We start from the raw sequence: 22,005 nt of genomic DNA, 5'->3' as shown, positions 1-22,005 counted from the left end.
AGTGCATTTGTGTAGGATTCAGCAGTCGTACCTCTATTGTCCACCAAGCGCTTTCACTCACTCACTATCCTGGGCATCATCAGAGTGGAATAAACATTCTGTAATCCCATGACTTTATAGAAATACAATTAATAAAAACACCCCCTTGTGGCCAATAAAAATGCATCACTCAAGTATGTGTTAATTATTTACATTAGTTGCTAAATGTTGTTAAAAACAGCCTAAAAGCCAAAAAACACCTAAACACATGTGACAATAAATAAAAATTGATACATCCTCTAAATAATTAACATGATTTTATATTTATATATATATATATATATATACATATATAATATATATATATATATATATATATATTATATATATAAATATATATATATATATGTATATATACATATATATATGTATATATATAATATATATATATATATATATATATATTATATATGCACACACACACACACACATACATACACATATATATATATATATATATATATATATATATATATATATATATATATATATATATATATATATATATATATATATATATAATATATATATATATATATATATATATATAAAATGTCCAGGATGAGTAAATGTGGCTTATGTACTACGTGTAAATACATCAATGATGGACCCTATGTTGCAGTACAAAATTATAAGAGAACTATTCGATGCCCCAGTTTTGGTAACTGCAACACTAAGATGGTTGTTTACATTGCTACTCGTCTCAACTGTACCACATTTTATGTAGGAAAAACTATAAGGAAATTAAGGACACGCATTTTGGAGCATGTCAGGGACATTAGGAACAAAAAAAGCCACTAGTCCCCCTTTTTATACACAGTCAAAACTGTAATGACTTTAAAAGATTTATATTTTTTATTATTGACAGAATTCCCTACAATGTGAAGGATGGCGATGACAAAAATCTTTTAGAAGTTACGGAGTGTTTGTGGCAATTAAGACTTAATGCTTCTAGCACTCTTGGTATAAATGAACACATTTCCATATCCAGTATATTAAAACATAAATCATAGCTGGTTTAAACGTAGTAAGCCTCTTACATTTCCTATGTATTTTTATGGTTACTTGTTGATCATCAAGTTCCCTTTTTACACAGTTTATTAACATTTTAATCATGTTAATTATTCAGAGGATGTATTCATTTTTATTTATTGCCACATGTATTTAGGTGTTTTTTGGCTGTTTTTAACAACATTTAGCAACTAATGTAAATAATCAACACAAACATTTGATTGATGAATTTTTATTGGCCACAAGGGGGTGTTTTTATTAATTGTATTTCTGTAAAGTCACGGGATTATAGATGCCCAGGATAGTGAGTGAGTGAAAGTGCTTAGTGGATTTTATACTTTCGCCTTACCCAATAAACTGTTAACTTTTTGGTGCTGGTCGGTTTTATTTTGTTTTACTAGTTTGCTTGGTCCATTTGGTACCTCTATTGTCCGTCTGCATGGGTGTTGTGAAGTTTGCCACTTCTGTCTTAAAAAGCGTGAAGTTGGCTTTGGAGAAATTCTTTATGGTGGTTTCCCTAATGGGGGGTTGGGGGCGGGATGTGGATGTCTAGGCTGACTAGCTTGTTGTCGGATCTGACCAATGAGGAATTGACCTCTGGTGTGGAACATCAGTCGCCCATGTTGGTAATGACCAGGTCTAGAATATTTTTGCCCCTGGTGAGGTGTGGATAAGTTGATCCAAGGTGTTGGAATTTATGAATTTCAGAAAACGTTGATCAAAAGAGTTGGTACACGAGTAGTTTTCCCAATTAATGGGGGGTAGTTAAAATCACCCATTATTAGGGTGTTGGGTTATACCCTAATATTTTCCAGTGTATCAAGAAATGAGGAGTGGGAACCCTGGGGCATAGTGGGGGATCTGTAGCAAGTTACAATTTGGATTGCGGTCTTGCCCAGAGTTAGTTGCACTTGGATAATCTTGGAAGCATTATGCTGAGCAGCTAGCCTGGAGGTGTGGATATCCTTAATGAATATGGACACGCCATGTTGATATTTATATATATATATTTATAATATGTTGATATTCTCCATTTTAAGGAGTGCCTCGAGTGAATGCATTTTGAGGTTTAGACTTCTAGCATTGAGTAGCATTACCCTCAAATTTTGCTTGCTTGTACCTGTTATGGTGGTGAATTTGTCAGTTGAACCTTGCCTAAAAAAGGCACTATAGGGGTGGCAAGAGCTTTGGCCAGTATCCGGAATCCCAAGGGTGACAGGTACAGGCCATCTCTGGCAAAGCATCGTGGTCTGTCGATCATGTCATCCCAGGGAGACAGATACTGTATCCCCTTAGAATGACACCAGAAGCTTAGCCAATTGTTGGAGTCAATCATTTTGTCCTTGTACTGTGGTAGGACTCTGGGTGATGGCAGGATGCTACTCAGGGCTAGGGTCATACCTGCATGGGCTACAAGATCGGAGAGCTCCTCCATGTCTCTTTTCATGTAGTCCAGGGAGGTACGTCTCAGGTCATTCACACCAACATGGACAACGATAGAGTCATATTTGTACTTGTTGTGGAGTGACCTGAGTGAGTGCATTATGTAGCGGATCCTGGCACCTGACAGGCAGCAGACAGCAACTTTCTCCTTGTTTAGCCTGGTGAGTGGAACATCAGTGTGCCTGACTATAGAGTCACCTATGACTAGAGTGTTGGGTACGTTGTCATGCCTTATGGGCTGAGGTTGAGTGGCATACTGAGTTGGTGGGCTATGTGCCATTTGGGTTGTGTTGGGGGGGGGTGGAGGCTGCATGTGTTTATGCTTTAGAGGTCTCTGTTGCTTGAGCAAATTTTTTATTGAGAGCATCCGCGAATATAGGTGTATGTTTTGTGTTGCTGTGTGTGTATTTTGGTGGTGTAGGTTTTAAGGGACTATGTGATGGGTGTGGTGTGGTGCAAGTGTTTACCTTCTAATCTTGACTGTCTAGTCCAGTCTTGGGTGAAGAGAGCTTTGCTTCCAGTTTGGCTATATAAATGCATCTCTCACAGGTTGTAGTGTTGGGTCATAGGAGGAGAGGGTTGTCTGTGTATGAGGCAATTGCTGCATTTCCCCAAGATGCCCAGATTCATCAGGCAAACAAGAGAAAACACTGGGAGCTGACCCATAGACATGCCTGGATAGGTGCTTATTTATTAAGTACTAAAAACTGTTTTCCTCTAGTGAGGAAAGTTGAGTGCTGTAGTAATTTGTAGCTTATTTAGCGGTTACAAGTTCTGAACAAGTGCTGAGCTCAAAGAAACTGATTTGAGTGCTAAAACTTAAAAAATGGCTAGTTCTAAGGGAAAATTTGAAGAGCAGACTGTATGGTGCCAGGAACAGTTTAACCCTAGCTAAGCGGCGATGCATAAAGTGCATATATATATATATATATATATATATATATATATATATATATATGTGTATATATATATATATATATATATATATATATATATATATATATATATACATGTGTGTGTGTGTGTGTGTGTGTGTATATATATATATATATATGTATATGTATATGTATATATATATATATTTTTTTTTTTTTTTAATATATAATAGTAGCAAATGAGCAAACTGATTTAAACAAATTAACCAATAAAAGGCTAAAAACAGAGCCCCATTCCTGCAATCTTCGATCAGACAAGTTCTAACTGCACACTCCTGCCACTAGGGTGCAGGGGAACCTTCTCCAAAAAAGATGGTCTGGATTAGTGCTCAAGTTATACAAACAAAGCTAGATTCAGCAGGTCTGAATTTAGTTTACGCTACAGCAAACAAGGCGTGCCAATTTCAGAAAGAAACAGTTCAAATAAGCAGGCACAATAAAGCCTTTAACCAGAAACTTCCAGCTTAGCAGGGCAGAAAATACCCTCTCCTCCCACAAAAGTGCAGACCACACCTTCTTAATGTAAAATAACTGGTCGAAAGCCCAAGTGCTTAAACCAGAACTAATACACTCTTAGAATAACAGACACTAAGCCTTCAATCAGCAACTCCCAACTTAGAAGGATGTAAGCTACCTGTCCTGCCACAACAGTGCAGGCCACAAACCTTCTTAAATGTAAAACAACTGGTCTGAAGCCCAAGTGCTTCAACCAAAGGCTTAGAATAACAGTTACAATTTAATCAGGCTACTAACAAGCAGTAATAGATGCAATAGAATAAATGCAATAAAGTAGGAAGAAACACAAATACAGTAAAAGCAGATGAATAAAGTGCAGTTTTTTTTATATGTATAACAATAGAAAATGAGCAAATTGATTTAAACAAATTACCCAATTAACCAGTAAAAAAGCTAGAAAACTGAGCCCTGTTCCAGTAGTCTTCAATCAAACAATTTTAACTGCACACTCCTGCCACTAGGGTGAAGGGGAACAGTCTCCAAAAAAGATGGCCTGGATTAATGCTCAATTTATACAAACAAAGCTAGATTCAGCATGCCTGAATCTAGTCTATGCTACAGCAAACAAGGTGCACCAACTTCAGAAAAAAACAGTTCAAATAAGCAGCCACAATAATCCTTTAAACAGAAATTCCCAGCTCAGAAGGGCAGAATCTAACCTCTCCTACCACAAGAGTGCAGACCACAAAACTTCTTAATGTAAAATAACTGGCCTGAAGCCCAAGTGCTTAAACCAGAACTAATTCATACAATTTTAGAATAACAGACACCAATCCTGCAATCAGCAATTCCCAATTTAGAAGGATGTAAGCTACCTGTTCTGCCACAACCTTCTTAATGTAAAACAACTGGTTTGAAGCCCAAGTGCTTAAACCAAGGGCCTTAGAATAACAGTTACAATTTAATCAGGCTACTACCAAACAGTAATAAATGCAGCAGAATAAATACAATTGAGTACTTTTAGGAAGAGGCAAAAGCAAAATAAAGTGCAATTTTTTTTTTTTTTTTTTTTTTAGTAAAGTGCAAGGAGAGAGGAAGGAGGAGCAGAGGTTAAGAACCTAAGTAGGTTGGCCTTCTCACATATTCTCTCTGTATTAAGTAGAGTGAACACCTGACTGGGAGGGGTGTCCCAGATCAAATTTAAAGTAGGTGCGGGCAACTGTAAAGCCACCAGCTATAACAACTCCACAAGAATAGGGTGGGGGAATGGGAAAAACAGTTTCAGGACAGATGGGAACAGAAAACAATGCCAGAAAATATATAAAACAATTAAGTCAGACAAAATTAAGACAATGCAGAACTCTGAAAGGTTAAAATGCCAAGAAATATACTCAATCAGCAATATATTTCCAAATTGTTTGAGAATCACACTAGCCAGAACCCAGGAGTTTCTAACAGTGAGATGGTTCATTTTGAACCAGAACAACCCACAATAATAGTTTTGCTTTTAAGTATTTTATTTTAGATATTATAACCTCTTTTAATGCTTTTTATGAGTGTGATATAAATACCATGTAGCACTCACAATTCTGATGCTGTGTATGTCTTCCTAGATTTATGTTTGGTCTTCATTTTATTCTTCAGTTATTATCCACGTCCATCGGTGGTCTCTTTCTCATTCTGTGCTCCTTTGAAAGGAAATATTTTCCTCTAATGAATTAAGGCAAATTATGCACACAGTAAAGATAAGCTGTCATGAGCTTTTATGTATCTCTGTAAGCAGGAACTTGAAAGAAAGAGGATGGCTGTCCTGATCCTAGAGTCACTGTCATGTTGTTGACTAATAGACTACGTTTTTGAAGAATACACAATGTTCAGCAGTTCTGAACCAGAAGAGTCAGAAATAGAAAGAAAGAATTGTTGTGGTGTTTCTCTCAGAAAATAGAGAACATATGATTGCAACTCCTCCCCCACCCCTATGTTATTGGAGAGGGACCTCAAAGCACAAATGCATATTTAAGAACTATACAAATCCTTCTCATTTTTATGTGACTGATACACACACTTATCTTGGCTAGAGATATCCACATATAATAAAGATATAAAAACTAAACATTTGACTACACGGAAATACACATGAAGTAAGTAGCTGACAAACTTACAGAATCACAATTTTTTGTAAAATGTGAAGTGAAATAGAACAAATTTAGGAATTTTATGTATCAGTGCTGCTTCGAGACTCTAACAGCTGGACTTCTATGCTTGCTGAGACTGTAAAGACTTTTTCCAAACATGTTTTTATGTAACTACTAATTTTAAAAGCTTGATCGTTGCTAATCTGCCAGGCATAAATTTTACTGGTCCTGTAATTTAACTCTTGTCAGCTGGAAACCAAAGCTGGCCTTCTGTCGCTATAACTAGCAACTACTTACATCCTGTTCCTAATGAAATGACTTTTAATGCGTTTCAGTGCGAGGTTATCACCATCTAGTAATAATGTAACACTGAACCAACCGCATCAGTCTGTCACTGCAGCACATTAGAAATCACCTTCAAATGAGCCTAGAAAAACTGCAGTATTGTTTACTGCTTTGTCAGCTGTGTTCCAAGCTTAAACAATCCTTGCCAACATTTCTAAATCTCCTCAAGGACTCTGGTGGGTTTTTTTGATGACATACGCTACCCTGCTGTGGACACGTCAACTTACAAAGCAGGGGGAGGTACAGCATAAGGATGCCTGAGACCCTGTCAACCTTATGTTACTGCTCTCCAGTTCAGGCACTAAACAGTGGGCTGTTACTTTATCGAGACTTATTTTAAGAGACATAATTATTTATTAATGGGTTGTTTCTATTAACCTTTTACCATATAAGCTGTAAAACTATTGGTCTCATCAGGTAGCCTGGTATCAAAATGAAGAAAACAATTGAAGCAATTAAAAACATTCTGAATCTATGGGTGCTCTAACCATATGTGCATGTGTTTATAGATATAAAACACAAAAAGGGAAAACTAATTGCACAGGAATGGTTACTCTTGATACTGGTATTTGAATTATTAAAATATACCGTTGTCAAATATTCTAATGTAAGATCTGTGACACAGATTACTTATTTTTAATAAGAATGGAAAGTAAACATGATTTATGGTTTGTCAGAACTTCATCAAATCCAATATATATATATATATATATATATATATATATATATATATATATATATATGTGTGTGTATGGATCTACTTTTCTTCATTGAAATTACACTTGTCCAAAAAAGAAAAGTAGATCCTCACTTCAGCGAAAGTGCACTCCAACGAAACTGCACTTTCACTGAAGTATAGTCACCAGATCAGCTAACCCAAAAAAAAAGCACACAAAAAACATCTTTTGCAGGGGGGGCAAGCCCCCCTGCAGCGCCATGTGGGGGCATTCCCCCTACTTTAATATTTTCACTCCGAGATGGCACTACAGTGGGGAAAAGGGAATATTCCCTTATCTGCACTGTACCACGATCTCAGCACTAGTTTGCTTAATTGTACATCAACACTAAACGATGTACAACTAAAAAACACGCAGTTTGCATGTAATCTATTTCTTTTTTTCCTTTTATTTTTATCTTCACATGAAAGTGCATTTTCGACAAAATGCACTTTCGCGGAAGTGCACTCGCAAATTTAGGTTTCACTGAAAAGTAAATGCGATGTAGTAAATGGATCCCATACATTATATATATATATATATATATATATATATATATATATATATATATATATATATTATATTTATTGTTATAGCTATAAACAGTAATACATACACTCTGTTTCTGTATTAAAACACTTACTTAAAAGTAAACATGCTTTTGTTCTTCTACTCCTCTTCCACACTTTACTGGCCAATATATCAAAAGCTGCAAACTAGGGAAAATGCAAAGATACATTAAACCTCTGCAAAAGCATCAATCATTCTAATGTTCGGAAACTGACAGTAGGGTTGTGTGTGCATTTAAAGCAATAAGCATTTTTCTAGGATTTGTGCACATGCTTGAAAAGGAATAAGTCAACAATGTCAGATTTACAGATCCATGTTATTATAAATCCTATGCCCTCTCCAACACAGTCATGATGCCCTTATCCCACCTATTCGTCATCTCTCCACATACCGGTTATCTTAACTCACAAACAGTACCACATTATAAAACAGATACTGTAATGTCACGCAAGCTTAGGTGTCACACAAATAGTGCCACACAATAAAACAGACTGTGCTATCACATGTATTCATAGGTATTACGGATAACGGTGTCATACAATACAACCATGATGTCACATGTAATCATAGGTGTCACACAGATACTGTGATGTCACATACAAATTCCAAGTCCCTCTTATCATTGCAAATGAATGGAACAAAAGCTGTAAGGAGTTATGAATAATCTGGGCTTACAATATCAGCCTTGCAGTGATCAAATGTCTGTATGTGCAAAGAAAAAAAGCTACAACCATGGCAAGTTGTGACTTCTATGCTTGCCACAGCTGAATGACCTTGGGTTCTGTTCTCACCCTGGGTTAGTGTGTTCACAGTTTGTATACTCTATTCACATCTGTGTGATTTTTTCAGGGTACTGTAGTTTCCATCCACATGCCAAAAACATACTACAGATGCACAGACAGGGTGGGCAAAGGAGGCAGCCACCTCCAGTGCAAGGGAATGATCAGCTGTTGCCCCTCAGCTGGTGGTACATTCATTTCCATACTAGGATTTCTAAATTCAAGTAAGGAAATAGTGCTTGCTACAGTTTTTCGAAGCAGAGCAGCTTTTTCTTTTCCTGCTCAAGTTGTGGAGCTCAACATCAGACCTGTAGCTCCTTAACAGCCAGGTGAGTTGTGAGGTGCTAGCTACAGCTCATGCATTCTTTTCTAGTTTTAGACATCAGGTCATCCAAAACAGTTTGCAGCAGAATACTGCATGTTGTTTCATACACAATAATTTACTTGCTAATCCAAGAGTGGGTGCTTTTGCCCACTGATAAAAAGATAAGGAAGGGGCTTTGTCTGTTAACTGTGAGCCCTTCCTTCTTCAGAGCACAGGTGAAGATCAGCTGATTATCTTCCTAAACTCATTCAGCCTCTTAAGGTAAAAGCTAAACTAACAGCAATCATCCAAACTGCAAAGGGGTGCATCTGCTGTAGCTTCTGCCCCAGGAAAAAAAATGAAAAGCTGCATGGACTGGTAGAGGGGCAAATCAGAAACTACTTTCACGGTGAGTCAGTCTTAAGAGACACCCTCATATTTGTCTTCACAGGAATGTCATCAGTTACAATATCCTGTCAAATGTAAAGGTAGCTATCAAGAAAGGTATTTTCCAAAAGAGAAATTTAACCAGCTTCAAATAAGAGATGGCAAGCACGTCATTCATGAAGTTCAGATGTCATAGAGGGAAATTGTTTCTTCATTCACAAGAGAAAATGTAGCTGCCTTTAAGGAACTGCTTGACCAGCTAATGTGCCACAGTCCTGATATCCACAAGACTACAACAGAAAGAGCAGATATATGCGCCTCAACCATGGAATAATGGTCCACAGTAGTACTTGAGGCACTTCCGAATGGCCTGTAGTCTAACCAGCTTGGGTGACATTACGTGTCACTCCAACCACAGGAGAACATCCTCCACTTGGCAGAGCAAGTCTGGCTACCTAATAGCCTCAAGCACTTCCAAAATTTCAGCTAGAAAATGTGACAGAATCAGGATCTAGAGCAAAAACTGGTTGTAGAGACCCCCTTAGTTAATTAAGAGACTTCTGTAACATTAGAACATAGAAGTTTGAAGCCACACCCTTCTTAGCAAACATCAGGCAACAAGAATTCACTCTGGTGTTCGGTTCGGAGCTTTGTGATATGTGGGATCACTAGTAATTAAAGGCAGCTGTAAATGAATCTTCTTTGAAAAGCAAATGAGAACATGTCCGCTACTTGCTCTTCCTTACCATGATGCATGCAGTGTAAGGGAGAGAGTCACGTGCTTCAGATCATTAAACACATCAACCTCTGGAGTGCCCCACTTCAGGAAAATCCTTTCTAGGCACTGCTTCTAAAATTACAGCTCCATGAAATACAAGATGAAGTGGATAAGAAAGTACTTCAGTACATTCTCTTCACTTTGGATATGAACTGCTAAGCGAGCAGTAGCCCTCTAGCTTTTGTTCACTCCTTTCTGTAGAGAGGATATGACCATATGCCCCTTATCTGTTTACAGAGTTTCATATGACAGATTATTTGTCAGACCAAATTAAGATGGGCTCCGAATTTAGCTTTCCATCCAAGGGTTAGGAGGACGTGGCCTGTAGTTGGTTGATGTGAGGTCCTCTCTGATGAAGGGATCATATTCTATGAAGCATTGCAAAGTCTAGATGAGCTTCCTCTACCACATTAGTGAAGCATCTACAATCAAGATTTGAGATGTGCTTGGCTTAAGAAATGGGAAGACCACCTGAAGGTTCATTGAAACTACCATTACATGACCAGCTGACCTAGGTCTACTACCAGGAGATCAATAAGTGTGTAGCAGCTAGGAAACTACGGATATCTCATAGTTCCCCTTACTCATAGTTCACATCTCCGACATCTTCAGACACACAGCATAATGAAAAGTCTAGTGGCTATCACATGAGAAGTTACAGTAGGGTCCTTTTCTAAACCATGTGTAGCATCCTTAACTAGGAACCAAACTGATGACTTCCTGGGCCACATGGATGTAGTGTGTACAACTCTTTACCAATAAAGGCAATTCTTTAAAATGTGATCAGAAAGGACCAACTTTTCCTAAATCATGGCCATTCCACTGACAGCAAACACAAGATTAGGTTCTCCAAGTACACTTCCAGATGTCACTAATCCCAATGGGATACATGGAGATCCTTCTCCTGCAAGGCTTCAGCCATCCAGACTAACACCATGGTAAATACTCTCAGTGCTGAGGAAAACCCAAATGGCAACACTGTACTCTAAAATAATGCCAACACAAGCAAACCAGAGTAATCTCTTGTATGGACCCATCAGCACAGATGTACCACATTCCTCTCAGCTGTACAAATTTTCATAGAATGTCCAGATTTTTGCCTCATATTTTTGGTCTTTTCTTCATAAAATATCTGATTTTCTGGACTTTTGTTGCAAATCAGTGAGGACTGAATTCACTAAATGACAGGCATTTGAGTTTCAGACTTCATGTCCTTCAGAAAATGCATGGTAACACAAGACCTTTTATTCTAGCAACTTTAAGTTTATAACAGCAATACTTAAAATGTGTACCTATTTTTGGGGCTGTCCCCCCATTATTTTTAGCTTTGTCCAGATTTTTTGTGCCAAGAGGTTGAGAGCTATGGTGTACCATGAGAAAACCATCATGATGTTCAGCAACATCATCCAAGCAGAAAATGCCTCCACTAAATCAACTTACACTGAAGTTATAAGAACACTACCTTGCCAAAATAAGGGATAAGGACTAAGCTCTCTGCCATTAGTTCACACAGTACTCACTTTCATCCTACATGTTTTCAGACCTACTGGGAATTGTAGAAAAGTACCTGTATTTGTCAAGGATATTTCCACCCATAAAGGATTCCTCATGACATCAAATCTGAACTCCTAGATGTCCAAATCACTCTAACAAAGTGTAATTATCTCTTCAAAGTAGCTACAGATCACCCTCTATGTCCCCTGCTCAGCGTTAAGGCTAGCTTAACATCTTAGCCGAAATCCACATTAAACCCAACCCCATGCTAGTGGGGGGAACGTCAACTATCCAACATTAAAATGGCTTAACTGCATTGCCAATGGCTGGCATCAACAATACACCTTGACATTATATATGCTGACTCCCTTGCACAAATAATCATTCTACTAGGGTCCCCAATAGCATTGTTCTTAGCCTCACAAACATGACCAATTATTACACACTGTATGTTATCATTTATAGGTTCATAGGTAGGTACTAGGCTATCGGCCCGAGGGCCTACATAAGCCTAGCCAACAAGGCTCCCTGGCTTATGCCACCCAACAAAGTTATTTTCCTGTGCCACTGTCGAGCAGACACACAGAAGTGATCCCCAGGATGTATTTCCTATTTCCCATCCATTCATCAAGACTTTTCTTGAAGAGTGCTAATGAAGAACTTTGCTTGACATAGATGGGTTGCCTGTTCCAGAGTATGGGAAGTCTCTTGGACAGGAATCTATCCCTCCAGCATGTCCTGTTTATTGTGGTGACAAGGTTTAAGTCCCTAGAGCATGTAGCTCGGAGGGATTGGGATTTATTTAGGTGTAGCATGTCCAGCAGCTCTGGGTTTGACATAGCTTTATATGTTAGGCAGAGATCACCTTGGAGTAGGCGATATGCTACGGAGTAAAGCTGGAGTTTTTTGAGACTGTCAGTGTAAGGCATCTATTTGAGGCCAGTAATCCTCTTTGTGAGGTACTTCTGTGGTCTTTCCAGCTGCTGCAGATGTCTTGTGAGGTACATTCCAAAAGGGGCATTGTACTCTATAATGGGTCTAATGAGTGTCAAATAGAGTGGAACAATGACCTCTTTTTTCCTGGATGAGAACCCTTTTATGATTAGGTGTGCCATGTAGAAGGACTTCCTGACTACTGTGGAGATGTGACTATCAAAGGACAGACTACTGTCCACCTGGGTCCCAAGGTCTCTTATCACACATTCGGTGTTAAATAGACTGCTGTCTATGTAGTAGTTCATGAGCACAGAGTTTTTACCAAAGGGGATGACAATGCACTTTTTGGCATTGAGCTTGAGGCCATGGCTCTGACACCAGGCATCTGTCTCAGCGAGGCCCCTCTGTAGGATTTCCACATCATTTGGGGACTCTACTATGGCTCCTAGTTTGCAGTCATCTGCGAACTTCATTAGCCAGAGGCCTTCTGTGTTAGCCTGTACTTCAGAGAAGTAGATACCAAACAGGAGAGGTCCCAGGACTGAACCCTGTGGTACTCCAGTTGTCACTGGTTTGAGGACAGATTTGGAGTGTGCAACTTTTACAGTGTGGGTTCTGTCAGTGAGGCAGTTGGCAATCCATCTTGTGACGTAGGGATTTATACCTAGTTTAGTAAGTTTAGCTATAATTCCAGAATGGGGGATGGTGTTGAAACCGTTGGCAATCCATCTTGTGACGTAGGGATTTATACCTAGTTTAGTGAGTTTAGCTATAATTCCAGAATGGGGGATGGTGTTGAAACCCTTGGTGAGGTCAAGATAGGCTGTGTGAACCACCTTTCCATCATCTACGGCTTTGGTGACTGCCTCAAAGAAGTCAAATCAGGTTCAGGAGGCATGATCTACCTTTCACAAACCCGAACTGGGTGGGATCCAGAGTTTGGAAGTTACCAATGTCTTTGTTTACGAGTTCCATGATGATACGTTTCATGGCCTTGCAGACCAGGCTCGTCGTTGCCCTTGATAAATAAGTCCCTACTCCCACTTAAATAGTAGTCTCCACCAGCACCTAATATAATGAAAAATTTAAAAACAACCTCCTATGGTGGAATATTAGTTTAAATAAATTATATAACAAGAGAAAGAAAAAAGATGTAATGTTTCTAAGTATCATTTTATCAACCTTGACAGCACACTTAAGCAAACTAATTAACCATCAGGAACATCAAAGCTAAATCTGAATACAAAATAACCACTAAAATCAAAAATAACTACAAATTTAATATGTCAAGAAGTTAAGAACTCGCAAGAATATTCAGAGCTAGTCCATAATAACATTGTCCACTCTGATCTAAAGGAAATAAAATGTCCTAGTTGATAAATTTAGTGCAAATGTTACTCCACCCACAGACAATTCTCACATTTGACAATCCCACCACCTTGTTTGAGTACTATGTGGAACAAGACCTCTCAGCCCTCCCAAAAGTCAATACATGTAAACTATGGGCCAGGGTAACATACTAGGTTGCCTGATTACCAGTACCAGATATGGCCTACCTGAATCCCTTACTTAACCCTCTTTAATCTAATCTTTTCCACTGTTCATCTTCCCAAAGCCTAGAAAACAGCCTTTGTAATACTGTTATCTAAGGGCGGCCCAACCACAGACCCTGGTAATTAGAGACCCATTAATCTCACTAACCGGATATATAAAGCTATGGATTGTATCATCTCATACCTCACTCATTTTGACATTGATCATCTCTCATCCCTGGACTCTCTTCAACTGGACTTTGTCATACAAAGACCCTACCTATTTAACTTCATTAATTTCTTTGGAAAAAAGTCACAAAAGTAGTGGATAGTGATTACGGACTGCATAAAGTGCATAATGGATATATGGACCTGGTCAAGGCCTTTGACACTATTCCTCATCAGGCATTACTGACAGTTCTGTAAATCTGAAATCAATTCTTATGTTCTGAGGTGGATAGTTAACTGGCTGTCTGGCAGAACCCATGTGGTTACAGCTGCAGGTGCCACTTCTGAAAGCAAACAACTTTCCAGTGGTGTACCTTGGGATTCAGTGTTGGGCCTTTCCTATTTGACAGCTTTGTCTAATACAACTAGCCTATGGTTATCAAACTTTGCAGATGACTGTAAATTGGGTGTTATTTGATCTTCCATCAATTTAAAACTGCTCCAGTATAGGTTAGATCTATTAAAATGTGGTGCATGGACAATGGTCTCAAATGAAATATATAATACAGTTCATTTTGGTTAAAAAAAAAAAAAAAAAAAAAAAACACATTTAACCATACCATACAGGTGACATATCCCTCCAGCCATACAATGGAATACAGGATCTAGGCATTCTTTTTCCTAATCTTTTGACCACTGTGTCTCTGCAGTAATTTGGAAAGCCTTCTATCTGGGCTATGGTGTTATTCTGGCAGTTGGTATAGATGGAGAAGGCTATAAAACGGGGACAAGCTGCTGTCTGTGGTAAAGGATTTGATTCCTAAAGCCTTCATTTGCCTACTGTTTGACCTTGAGCAACTCACTTAACCATACAGTGCTTTGAAGCAACTGAAAATTTGGGCTAGGTTCTTTAATGTCTCCTAGCCTGTATGCCTAGTAACTCATGATCATCTTCTTTCGGCTGTTCCCTTTAGGGGTCGCCACAGCGGATCATCCGTTTCCATTTCTTCCTGTCCTCTGCATCATGCTCTTTCACATCAACCGCCTGCATGTCCTCTCTCTCACCACATCCATAAACCTCATCTTAGGCCTTCCTCTTTTCCTCTTACCTGGCAGCTCCATCCTTAGCATCCTTTTCCCAATATACCCAGCATCCCTCCTCAGCACATGTCCAAACCAACGCAATCTCGCCTCTCTTGCTTTGTCTGCAAACTGTCCAAACCTGAGCTGACCCTCTAATATACTGATTCCTAATCCTGTCCATCCTAGTCACACCCAGTGCAAATCTTAACATCTTTAACTCTGCACATCCAGCTCTGACTCCTGCCTTTTCGACAATGCTACCGTCTCCAACCCATATAACATAGCTGGTCTCACTACCCTCTTGTAGACCTTCCCTTTCACTCTTATTGGTACCAGTCTGTCACAAATCACTCCTGACACTCTTCTCCACCCATTCCACCCTGCCTGCACTCTCTTCTTCACCTCTCTTCCGCACTCACCATTTCTCTGAACTGTTGATCCCAAGTACTTCCACCTTTACCAACTCTTCTCCCTACATCCTCACCATTCCTCTACCCATCCTCACCATTCCTCTACCCTCCCTCTCATTTACACACATATATTCCGTTTTAGCCCTGCTGACCTTCATTCCTCTCCTCTCTAAAGCATATCTCCACCTCTCCAGGGTCTCCTCAACCTGGTCCCTACTCTCACTACATATCACAATGTCATCTGCAAACATCATAGTCCATGGGGCCTCCTGTCTAATCTCATCTGTCAACCTGTCCATCACCACTGCAAATTTTTTATTTTATTTATTTATTTTACATTTGTTGACCGGGCTAGTCCAACTGGATACATGTCCATTTTCAGTAGAGGCCCGGGGAGAAAAGCTCCATAGAGGGTAGTTATGACATAAAACAACAGGAGATCAGAATACAAAGTATTACTTTCAAAGTCAAATGAGCAATTAAAAGGGTTATACAGATAATTTAAATAGGTAAAACATTCTTAGGTAGTTGAGTATCCTAACTACAAATGAAGACCCTTGCATTATGGATTGGATGGATATTAGATAGTAGTGGGCTGTTTGCTATTAATCAGGATTAGAACATGGGCATAACCATTCAGATTTTAGTAGATCTTTGAGTTGTTTTTTGAATTGGTGGAGTGAGGTCTCGTGTCTTAGGTTGTTTGGGAGGGCATTCCAGGATTTTCCAATGGAATTAGCATAGAGTGCTTCACCTCCTGAATTGTTAGATTTAATAGTTTGAATTTGTAGGCTTTTGGAAGATCTAAGGGATGTAAGGTTAGAGTAGGGAATAAATATTTTGGTCATAGCGGGGGTTTTGTCAGGATGGTGGATTGTTTTGAATGCCTCAATGAGTTGATTGAGTTTGAGAATGTTAGGTAGTTCTAACCAATCTAATGTTCTGAGATTGTTACAGTGGTGTGTACGATAGGGCATTCCTGTTATAAATCTAGCTATGTGGTTATAGGTTGTAGATAGTTTGTTGAGTTCTCTTTTATTAAGGAAGGAGAATATCGGGGAGGCATAGAGGAGTGTGGAAAGGAGGTGAGTCCGGGCAATGGTTAATTTAGTGTGTGGGGTTAGGAAGTTCTTAATTCTGTACATGGACCCGAGTTTCTTGTTTACCGACTTAATGGTCAGGTTGATATGAGTATCAAATTTAAGCTTGTGGTCTATGGTCACACCAAGTAGTTTGGTGTGGGAGACAGGGTCAATTATGGTCCCATTATTGGATGTCACGTGAAAGATGGGGTGGTTGGAGCTAGGAGATTGATTTCCTTGGGGGGTGGAAGAAGTGGGGAAAAACAGAAGTAATTTGGTTTTGGATGGGTTAAGTAAGAGTTTTAGTTCCAAGAACCATTTTTCAACTAGGGAAAAACAGTTTTGGGTGGCAACTTGGAGTTTGTCGAGGGAGCTGTCGGAGCAGATCAGGGTGGAGTCGTCTGCATATTGTATGCAGGTGGCTTTGGGAATGATAGAGTGCAGATCGTTAATAAATAAGTAAGAAAGGGCTCAGAGCTGATCCTTGATGTAATCTCACCTCCACGTTAAACGTATCTGTCACTCCCACTGCGGTCCTCACCAATGTCACACTACCCTTGTACATATCCTGTACCACTCTTACATACTTCTCTGCCACTCCCGACTTCCTCATACAATACCAGAACTCCTCTCTAGGAACCCTGTGATATGCTTTCTCTAAGTCCACAAAGACACAATACAACTCCTTCTGACCTTCTCTGTATTTCTCCAACAACACTCTCTGAGCAAATATTGCATCTGTAGTGCTCTTTCCTGGCATGAAACCATACTGCTGATCACAAATCATCACCTCCCTTCTTAATCTAGCTTCCACTACTCTTTCCCATAACTTCAAGCTGTGACTGACCAATCTTATCCCTCTGTAATTAATGCAGCTCTGCACATCACCCTTATTCTTAAAGATAGGTACCAAAACACTTTTTCTCCACTCCTCAGGCATCCTCGGACTTTCCAAAATTTCATTAAACAATCTGGTTAAAAATTCCACTGCCATTTCTCCTAAGCACCTCCATGCTTCCACTGGTATGTCATCTGGGCCAACAGCCTTTCCATTCTTCATCCTCTTCACAGCTGTCCTTACTTCTTCCTTGCTAATCTGCTTCACTTCCTGATTCACTATCCCCACATCATCCAGCCTTCTCTCTCTCTCATTCTCTTCATTCATCCCTTCAAAGCACTCTTTCCATCTACTCAACACACTCTCCTCACTTGTGAGTACGTTTCCCTCACTATCCTTTATCACCCTTACCTGCTGCACATCTTTCCCAGCTCTGTCCCTCTGTCTAGCCAATCGGTACAGGTCCTTTTCTCCCTCTTTAGTGTCCAATCTCTCATACAACTCTCTATATGCCTTATCCTTAGCCACCTCTCTCTTTGCCATGTGCTTCATCTCCTTACACTCATGTCTACTTTCTTCATCTCTTTGACAATCCCACTTCTTCACCAGCCTATTCCTCTGCATATTCTCCTGTACTTCCTCATTCCACCATGTCTCCTTGTCCTCCTTCCTCTGTCCAGATGTCACACCAAGCACCTTCCTAGCAGTCTCCCTCACTAGCTCTGCTGTAGTTACCCAGCTATTCGGTAACTCTTCATTGCCATCCAGTGCCGGTCATAACTCTTCCCTGAACTCCACCTCACAAATCACCCTTTTTAACTTCCACCATTTAATCCTTGGCACTGCTTTCACACTCCTCCTCCACTTCTTGATCACCAACATCATCCTGCAGACCACCATTCTATGCTGCTTAACTACACTTTCCCCAGTCACCACTTTACAGTCTCCAATCTCCTTCAGACTGGCCCTCCTACATAGGATATAATCCACCTGTGTGCATCTTCCTCCACTCTTTTACATCACCCTATGCTCCTCCCTCTTCTTAAAATACGTATTCACCACAGCCATGTCCATCCTTTTCACAAAATCCACAATCATCTGACCTTCTGCATTCCTCTCCTTACCACCATACCTACCCATCACTTCCTCATCCCCTCTGTTCACTTCACCAACATGCCCATTGAAGTCCGATCCAATCACTAGTCTCTCACCCTTGGGTACACTCACCACCACTATCACATTTAATTTCCAAAGGCATATCCACTTTATTCAGATAAGATTTAATTTCCCCGTTACTCATGTTTTTTCGGACCTATTATTGAATACAATGCCCTTTTTTGTCATGTATTTGTCAGAGATTCCTAACTAAGCAGGTCAATGTCCTCAAGAATGTTAGTTATCAGTGTACATAATGAGCCCCCTTTCTCTCTTTACAGAGCCCTTTGTGGGAATCTATAGCTAGCCTTTTGAGACATGAAAAATCCAACATTTCTTGACCATCTATTCCTTCAAAGAAAAAATGGTTCCTCACATACTTGGAATATGAATCTATCATACTGTGTCTTTTTCATCTGTTGATGAATGTTTAGTCCCTTTAGCCAACATTATCTCCCATCTCTGGAACAAATATCCAGTACACGTCAAGCAAAATAGCACCCTTGTTATCTTTAGGGAAAGTAAGTACTGAAGATGTCTGTAAGTAAAAAAGTTTGACATATGCTGGTATTTACAGTCTATGAATATCTACTGTTGTCAGGGGACTAGTTCTGATTTTACAAAGTTTACAATGATCACCGAGGGAAAGTTGCTTTAAAACAGATAAATAAGCAGCAACACCAGAGAAGGTGGGCATTACTAAATCAAACAAAGGCATTCTGATGCCCAAAGACACAGGCAGAGGGCCTGAATGTCCCTAGAAAATCCTTTATTCACATATAATGCCCACCATGAAGGGAATTATTATCTTTAGAAAATGGGCATCCTATATTATGACTCAAGTTTTTTTATACAATGTTTAATTATTTTTTATGTATTTTCATGTTAAATGTTTCCTCAAATGATGACACAATTTACCTTGTAACCAAGAGCAGTAAAAGTTCATGTCATCTGACAAAATAAATGCTTGGGTAGGCAGGTCGTCAATTTAAAAGAATGCATTTATTGATTCTATTTATTGTTTGTTGACCAAGTTACTGGGCTAGTACAAAACCCTTTCAGCCACTACCTAGACTATAAAGTAGATGCAAACTCATACATGGTACAACAAATCTTGTGACAATAATACATCACAGTTCAATGTAATAATGAAAATTGTTGCACATGATTAAGTCTAGAGAATTAACTCTATGCAGGAGGCCAAGGCAGCTTGAGCAAGACATACAAAGTATAAATATTGTAAAAAATATTTATATTGCAAAACACAGCTCATTTCACACATTAATTATGCTGTGAGCATGCACAAGTCAATACCATTAAAGTATATGCAAATATATACAATTTTTCACAAAGCCTTATTATCCATTTTGCCTGTGCTGAAAAGTACATCTATTTTGTCTGCAAAAAGGTCTACTTTTTAACTTGGGATTAACAGACACACTGTCATTCAACCCATGCCCATAGTCGCTTCTAAGCCTTATTATCCATTTTGCCTCTAGGTTGTTTGTATTTGTGGAACTTTTACCTAAAGTTATACAGATAGACAGGGAGCTAGATCACACTATGACTTTGTGTATGTGACACAGAAATTCATACACAAATACTTACAAATGTGTGTTTCAGTTGATGTAATACATACACAAAAAAGAAAACCATGACAACTGATCTGATACACATACCACCTGAAACACAAAAGTGACTGAATCACATTTAATAGAAAAACATGTAAGGCTATAGAAAATCACTTGTGGTGTGCTTTTGGGTCACAGGAATTATAACACAAATTAGTGTTGATATAATGCCCACTGTTGAGCTGTACCTCCATCTTTACAAGTTTGTGTTTGTGCACTGGCAGTGATTCAGTTGGTGAGGGTCTTTTTCCCCAGTTGTGGGACTGTGGAATGAGTATATTTAAGTAAGGTGGGGGAGTGTTGACACTTTTGGAGTTATAGTTAGTGTATACAACACGTTCTATGAAATGTGTTTACAATCGTCAGTTTTTTGTTTTTTTTATTAAATGCATTTTAAAATGAAATTAAATATATATATACAAACATACACACACACACACACACACACATTATATATATATATATATATATATATATATGTGTGTGTGTGTATGTATATATATATATATATATATATATATATATATATATATATATAAACTTATTTTTTCTTATTTATTCTTCCTTAAGCAAAGTATTTACTACCTTTAAGACTGAAAGACATTTCCTCGTTAATAGGTTTCATTATGTGATATTTGTGTGTGTGCATATTATTTATATATTTATTTACATACACACACCCGCTTCAAAGTTAGGTTTTTTTTATTTTGGAAGATGCCTTCTCGTATCTACAACTGCATACTTTTTGGGGTGGAATCTGAAATAAGATAATATCCTTTAAGCTACAGTAGCATTTTCAAGGAGAATTAGGTTTTAAACACTGCAGATGTGTACACAACAGTGTTAGTTTCACTTTCAAACAATAGTGCATGCCCATATTAGCAAATGTAAAATTTTATAGTTTCACATTTTCTTTTAAATAAAAATGTCAAATGCAATAAAAGTCAATGTATATTTTAAAATAATTGCTTGCATTGTTCTTAACTCAATACAGCTTCAGTACAACTTAATTCACTTCTACATTTCCCCTTCTGAAAAGGTAAGTATTGTCTTTTCATCTTATTACAGGTTTTGTTATTAGTGGCCAAATGGATGGAAGAATACAAAATAAAGTCAAACAGTTAACACCACAGAAAGTGCTAAATTTGGTGTTTTGTCAATAACGGGGCATTTCTGTCCAGACTTTTAATGACCAATATTTATCATGGAGCAACTAAGTCAAGGGATAATTGAAGAGTTAAATAATTTAAAAATGACAAAAATTAGGATCATTACAAGAAGCATGTTAATGGTGAGAGAATTCTCTTTGTTGGACCTGTGGTCAACATGACGGTCAACAAGAAATCTGGGCTTCCCCACCAAGAAGTCTAATCCAGTGATTCTGAAGGAGTCAAGTACAGCAGACATACTCATACAAGGATCAGGCCTTACTATAACAAGAATAAATAAAATACTTTTTTTTGTTTGAGTGCTTAACTGAGTTAATTGAAAACTGGCCTATTAAATAAAACAGTGTACAAATTCTTATCCAGATTTGAAGCCACACAAAATTTTTATCAACACTAAGTGAGCCAATGTAAATTCCTACCTATGTTTGAAAGAGACCTTGAAATATTAACTGCATTTTTATATAGTGGTCAATTAGATATTTATTTGCGGTGGTGCAAGTTTAAATTTTGATACAATATACTGGTTGTTTTAATAGTCAAATGACTGTTTTAGTGCATTTAAACCTAATGTTTCACAAGTAACTTTTGCCCAGTGAAGTTATTCTCTTA

General features: G+C 38.4%; 1 protein-coding gene across 2 annotated transcripts in view; it reads right to left on the bottom strand.

Annotated features, from left to right (window-relative positions):
- SH3GL2 (SH3 domain containing GRB2 like 2, endophilin A1) overlaps window positions 1–22,005 on the bottom strand; it is a 2,269,193-nt gene that overhangs the window by 2,109,068 nt on the left and 138,120 nt on the right. The window contains exon 1 of one of the 2 annotated variants that reach the window (XM_044061204.1): window positions 5,470–5,739. The exons of the other annotated variant lie outside the window; for it this stretch is intronic. The gene's annotated coding sequence lies outside the window, so the exon portion shown is untranslated. Of the gene's footprint in view, window positions 1–5,469; window positions 5,740–22,005 lie in introns of those variants that run through there. 2 annotated transcript variants of the gene reach the window in all.

Source organism: Protopterus annectens, chromosome 2.part0 (genome assembly GCF_019279795.1).
Source record: "Protopterus annectens isolate FY-2018-M chromosome 2.part0, PAN1.0, whole genome shotgun sequence".
In the NCBI taxonomy this organism is placed as follows: domain Eukaryota; kingdom Metazoa; phylum Chordata; order Ceratodontiformes; family Protopteridae; genus Protopterus; species Protopterus annectens.
This window is presented reverse-complemented; position numbering and strand designations above follow the sequence as displayed.